Raw genomic sequence first — 6,872 nt, 5'->3', positions numbered from 1 at the left:
CAAAAAAATATGACAAAGGGGTCGAAGTATGGAAGTTGTAGTAGTATTGGAGTTGTGACACTTGGATGTTTTTCATGATATTCTCAATGAAGGTTGGATTTCCTTTATAGGAGATAGTAGTATCATCGGTGGATTAGAGTGCAACCACTGTAATAGAAGGCAACAATGACTAGAGGCATTTTTGTAGAATTGGGTAGGAGGCACTGTCATTGAAGTGGATAGAGTGCAGTTGCATGGAAATATTGTCATGATGTGGAGTAATCGTATTTTTTGTGATATAGTAGGATATTAAAAATTTTTGGTTTCCATTAGCATGAAATTCAAGGTTTCCACTAGTCTTTGGTTGAAAACAAATGCATGGATTCTTATGGACTCGAAGATAAGAGTTTCTTGGGATTTTGTTGAAGATGTTAATGTTTTTTAGTGGATGAGGTGTAATACCATCATGGATATAATAACATTTCTTAGAGTTGTGTTGGGAATCTTCATCACATTGATGCATATGACCATATTTAATAGAAATTTTATTGGAGATGTCTTGGCCTATTAGTAAGGTGTGCCATGGATAACCACCTTGGCCCATCGATAAGGTGCATTTTTTGGTTTCCTTAGCAAGGGAGAATTTATTCAAACATTTGCGCCCATTGGCAAGATGGATCATGGAAACAATTGTTGGCATTATGGCACTGATTTAGAGCTATGGCACAAGTGTTGTCCTTGATGGCAACTCTCTTTGGTAACAGATCTCAGTTCAGGCTTTCAGAATGAAGGAAAAGACATATACGCAGGTTCATCTAGACGAAGACGCGTATACACATGGGTTAGACGTTACAAAGGCGTGTATGCATATACACGCACTTTCACGCAAGGAAAAGCGCGTATATGTTGGAGATCTTACCTTTGGTCCGTGGTAGTTAGTCCTTGGTATTTGAACCTATGGTTTTGGACCATGGTATCTCGTCAGAAGTGTTGATCCCAAGTATTGGGTCGATGGTATTATGTTATTATGGTTTTGGACCATGGTATTGTGAAAGGCCTAAGACTATAAAAGAGGAAGGAGATCATTTGGCAAAGAATCATCTGAATTAATTGAATATCTAATGAGTGCTAGATCTGTAATATTGGTGATTGGGGTTATGGTGTAGATCTGGATCTGAATGAAGGAGGAACCTGAGCACAAAAAGAAGGATAAGTTCTATTGATGGGTCATAATCTTTAGACTTGAATGATAGTATCTTTGTATGATTTTGATCTGTTAGATATGGTGCATGATTGATCTATAAATCTGATGATCTGGGTTAATTAGTGTCTGAATATTTGAAAGAGTGAATTATCCTTTATAGATCTGTACGCAGGTTCAGTGAAGTGAAGGCGTGTATACACGCTGGTTCAGTGAATAAAAGACGCGTATACGCAGGTTGGTCCAAGAACAGAAGCGTATGCACGCAGGTTTCAGGTTATTGAAGTAGCGTATATCTTTTGAGTTGTGATCTAGCTGCTTCTATTTATTGCTGCAGTGGTCTGGGTTCAGAATTTGGTGTGTGGTTGTTGTTACTGTGTTTTGGGTATAGCCATCAGAGAAGTATCTACTTGATTCAGTTCTAATTGTTGAAAAGGAGATTGTTTGATGCAGAAATTTTTGATGATTGATTGATGTTCATGGATCCAGTCTGAAAATTTATGAAACATGGTCCCTGGAAGAAAGAGAAGGTTGTAGCCTTCTGTAGGCCAGCACCTACGTATTAGTATCTTGGCTAGTGCAAGAGCTAAGGGGGTTGTAGCTCCCTTCTAGGAGAAGCTGGAAAACGAGAGAGGGTTGTAGCTCTCTGCAGGTTGCAGCCTGCGTACTGGTAAAGGACTACACCAGTACATTGTAAAAGGAAGTTTCTAATTAAAAGAAGATAGAGACAAATTGTAGCAGGTGGTTTTCACCCGCATTGGGTTTCCACCTTACATCTTTTGTTCTTGTGTATGGTTGTCTTCTGCTCTGTTTTCCTGTTTCTAGTTACTGGTTATTTGATTCTGATACACAAATTAATAATCAACTTTTGTAAGATAAAGTAAATTATAAGTTTGCATTGTATACGCGGGTTTGCTTCTACATAGTTGCGTATATACGCGGTTTTAATTAACTGAAGTAGCTCCCTTCTAGGAGAAGCTGGAAAACGAGAGAGGGTTGTAGCTCTCTGTAGGTTGCAGCCTGCGTACTGGTAAAGGACTACACCAGTACATTGTAAAAGGAATTTTCTAATTAAAAGAAGATAGAGACAAATTGTAGCAGGTGGTTTTCACCCGCATTGGGTTTCCACCTTACATCTTTTGTTCTTGTGTATGGTTGTCTTCTGCTCTGTTTTACTGTTTCTAGTTACTGGTTATTTGATTCTGATACACAAATTAATAATCAACTTTTGTAAGATAAAGTAAATTATAAGTTTGCATTGTATACGCGGGTTTGCTTCTACATAGTTGCGTATATACGCGGTTTTAATTAACTGAAGTAGCGTATATTATCTGGATTTGAAAAAGGGAATATTTGACTTGATAATACTGATTCACCCCCCCCCCCTCTCAGTATTATTTCCAACAATTAGTATCAGAGCAGGTCCTTCTGAAGAAGCTTGACCGCTTGAAGGAAGATCCATCATCATGAGCAACTACGAGAGAGAAGCATCTATCAGGCCACCGATTTTTGATGGGACAAACTTCGTATATTGGAAGGTAAGAGTTACTGCCTATCTTCAATCTCTTGGTACAGAAGTCTAGGATATCATAGATACAGGGTACTCTTTTCCATCAACAACTCCTACAGATCTGGCTGAGAAGAAGAAATATGAAACAAATGCAAAGGCTGTCAATACCCTATTAGGATGTCTATCTCAATCAAAATTCATTAAGGTTATGCAGTATAAATCCGCAAAAGAAATATGGGACAAGATTGTTCTGAGCTATGAAGGATATGAACAGGTAAAACGAGCAAAACAAAATCTCAGAATGCACAATGATGAAAGTGTGGCTAACTATTTCCTTCGTGTAGATGAGATTTTTAATTGTATGAAAAACTTGGGTGAAGAAATAAAAGAGGCTGTTGTGGTTGAAAAAGTTCTAAGATCTTTGTCCCCTAGGTTTGAATCTAAAGTTTCTGCAATAGAAGAAAAAGAGAATCTACGAAACCTTACCATGTCACAGCTGCACAGAATTCTAACTGCTTATGAAATGAGGAAAGGAGGACCATCAGATAGGAGAGAAGCTGCCTTCAAGGCTTCAGGAAAAGGAGACTACTATGAGTCAAGACACGTGTCAGAAGAAGAAGAAGAATCAAATTTTGTCCAGAACCTTCAACGTGGTGCTGGAAGATTCCGAGGTAAGTTACCTTTCAAATGCTTTGCTTGTGGAAGAGTCGGTCACTATGCTGCCAAATGTCCTCATAAGGATAAGATTGACAAGGGGAAGGAACCTGTTAGATGGAACAAGAAACAGAATGTAACTAAGAAAAGTCACTACACTTATGAAGATAGTGATGGACTTTCAAATAGTGACGAAGATGAACAAGGTAACAATTATAGACTCTTAATGGCTTTTGAAGATGATGATTTTGTGGATGCTATAGATGAAGAAGGTCTTTATGAAGAGATTTCTAGACTCAAAATATGTTTAGAAGAGAAGAATGTGATCATTGATACTCTTGAATTTCAACTTGCTGAAAAAGAAAAACTTCTTGAAAAGTTAGAATGTGAAATTGTTGGTCTTAGAAAAGATATTGAGGAAAAAAAAGCTCTTAATCTTAAATTTGTTAAAGGATTTGAAACTCTGGATGAGATTATCAATATGTAGCATTCTCCACTAATCAAGATAGGTCTGGGATATAATGGAGAAGCATCTCAAGAATCCACCTCCAAAAGTTATCTTGATGCAGTGAGGAGGAGCAAGCAAAGGCCTAATAGAAATCATCAGGTAAATCAGGGACAGTTTACCTCAAGAATGAACAAAGACTATCAGGAAAATCAGGGGCAATCTATTTTAAGTACAAACAGAAGCCACAACCAGCCACAAGTAAAATATTCCCAATTTGCCTCAAGAATGGATGTCAGTAGAAACTACAATCGGTTGGTTGATAGATTTGATAATCGCAGGAGTTTATTCAATGGCCAATGTTTTTCTTGTCATAACTTTGGTCACAAAGCAGTTCAGTGTGTTGCCTATAAGACAATCATGACTAGAGAAGCTCAAAAACAAAGAAGTATGACTGGGATAACGAAAAGAACCTACAATAACTTTTCTGCCCTTGAGAATGAAATTGAATGTTCTATTTGTAACAATTTCGATCATGAAGATTCTGAATGCAGGAGCAGGTTTTGGCAAACAAAGGAACAAACCTCATATGCCAAAACATGGAGAATGAAGGAACCACAACCAGAAAGATGTGGGATAGCTTTAGATGCATAAGGACAGGAATATCAATGGTACATCAACAGTGGATGTTCGAAGCATATGACAGGTGATAAAGAAAAACTTCAATCATATAGTGCTTTAGAAAAAGGAAAGAAAGTTTCTTTTGGAAATGATACCCCTACAGTCATAAAAGGAAAAGGCACTGTTCAGTTGAAAGAAAAAGTCAAAGCTGGAAATGTTTTGTATGTTGATGGCTTGAAGCATAATCTACTTAGTGTCAGTCAGATGTGTGATCAAGGAACTGAGGTAATATTTCGATCAAATGGATGTAGTGTTCGTGATCTTGATACAGGAAAAACAGTGATCAAAGGCATAAGAACTCCAAATAATTTATACATATTTGAAGAAGGACAACAACAATGCTATTTGAGCAAGAATGATGAACACTGGTTATGGCACCGGAGGTTGGGACATCTAAGCTTTTTACAGATAAGGAAAGCATGCAAATACTAGGCAGTTCGTGGTCTTCCTGACATCAGAATTCCAGACAATACAATATACAAATCATGTCAGTTTGGTAAGCAAACCAGAATTAACTTCCCTGAGAAGGAAGGATCAGCTAGCAGGCCTCTTGAACTAGTCCATACAGATGTATGTGGTCCATCTAGGAAAAGGTCACCTCGAGGAGAAGAATACTTTATATTATTCATTGATGACTTCTCCAGGATGGTTTGGATAGGACTTATGAAGCACAAAGATGAAGCCTTTGAAAAATTCAAATATTTCAAAGCCTTGGTTGAAAACGAATCAGATCACAAAATTAAGTGCCTCAGGTCTGATAGAGGTGAGGAGTTTACCTCAAATGAATTTTTCGATTTTTGTGAAGAACATGGAATAAGAAGGGAATTCTCTACAGCTAGGACTCCTCAGCAAAATTGCAGAAGCCTCAAGCTATTTGGCATTGCTCTCCTCCACTGAACCACAAAATGTAAAAGAGGCATGCAAAGATGAATGCTGGGTCAAGGCAATGGATGAAGAACTTGAGCAGATCGAAAAGAATAACACTTGGGAGTTGGTTCCTAGACCAAAAGATAAGAATGTCATAGGGACAAAATGGATCTTTAAAAACAAGTTGAATGAAAATGGGGAAGTGATTATAAACAAGGCCAGATTTGTTTGTAAAGGGTATGATCAACAAGAAGGAATAGACTTTGAAGAAACTTTTGCTCCCATTGCTAGACTTGAGGCCATCCAAATGTTCCTTGCTCTCTCAAGCTTTTAGAAGTTCAAAGTATTTCAAATGGATGTGAAATCAACCTTTCTGAATGGAGACTTAGAAGAAGAAGTGTACATTGAGCAACCAGATGGTTTCATTCTTGGGAATGATCCAATTCTTATATGCAGACTAAAAAAAGCTCTCTATGGTCTTAAACAGGCTCCAAGGGCTTGGTACTACCGTTTGGACAAATATCTTCATCAACAAGGTTTTTCAAAAGGATCAGCAGATAGCAATCTTTATATAAAAATTGAAAATGACAAATTGCTAATACTTGTTGTGTATGTAGATGATATTATCTTTGGCAGCAATGAAGAAGCTATGAGTCAAAGCTTTGCCTTGGTGATGCAGAAAGAATTCGAAATGTCTTTGCTTGGAGAACTGACATATTTTCTTGGATTGCAAATCCAACAAAATGAAGGCGGTATCTTCTTCTCTCAAACCAAGTATCTCAAGCAGATCTTGAAGAAATATGGCATGGAAGATGCAAAACCAGTATGTACCCCTATGGTTATAGGATGCAACCTCAGTGAAAATGATGAATCAGCAGTAGTGCATCAACCAACCTATAGATCCATGATTGGAAGTCTTCTTTATTTGACAGGTACTCGACCAGACATCATGCATGCAGTGGGAATAGTAGGAAGATTTCAGGCAAATCCTAAGGAAACCCATCTTCAAGCAGTAAAGAAAATTTTCAAGTATCTTCAAGGAACTCAAAACTATGGCTTATGGTATCCAACAGATACAGATCTCACTCTTCATGCTTATACAGATGCAGATTGGGCTGGAAGCGTGGATGATAGAAAAAGCACAAGTGGTGGTGCATTCTTTATGGGTTCCAGATTAGTATCTTGGTTCAACAAGAAACAGAGTTTGATTGCTTTATCTACAGCTGAAGCGGAATATGTGGCTGCTGCATCTTGCTGCACTCAACTCCTTTGGATGATGCAAACCTTGCAGGATTTTCAAATCACTTGTACACCACCTATCTCCATCTTATGTGATAATACAAGTGCAATCAGCATTTCAAAGAACACAGTCATGCATTCAAAGACCAAGCACATACCTATCAAATATAATTTTCTCCGGGAACAAGTGCTGGAACAAAAGGTCAAGCTGGAGTATGTTCCCTCTAAGGAACAAGTTGCTGATATACTCACCAAACCACTGCCCAGGGAAACTTTTGAATACCTCAGACAGAAGC

This window comes from Pinus tabuliformis, chromosome 7 (assembly GCF_031772625.1).
Source record: "Pinus tabuliformis cultivar Carrire ecotype Pingquan chromosome 7, CPIR1, whole genome shotgun sequence".
NCBI lineage: Eukaryota > Viridiplantae > Streptophyta > Pinopsida > Pinales > Pinaceae > Pinus > Pinus tabuliformis.
Note: the sequence above shows the minus strand (reverse complement) of the source record.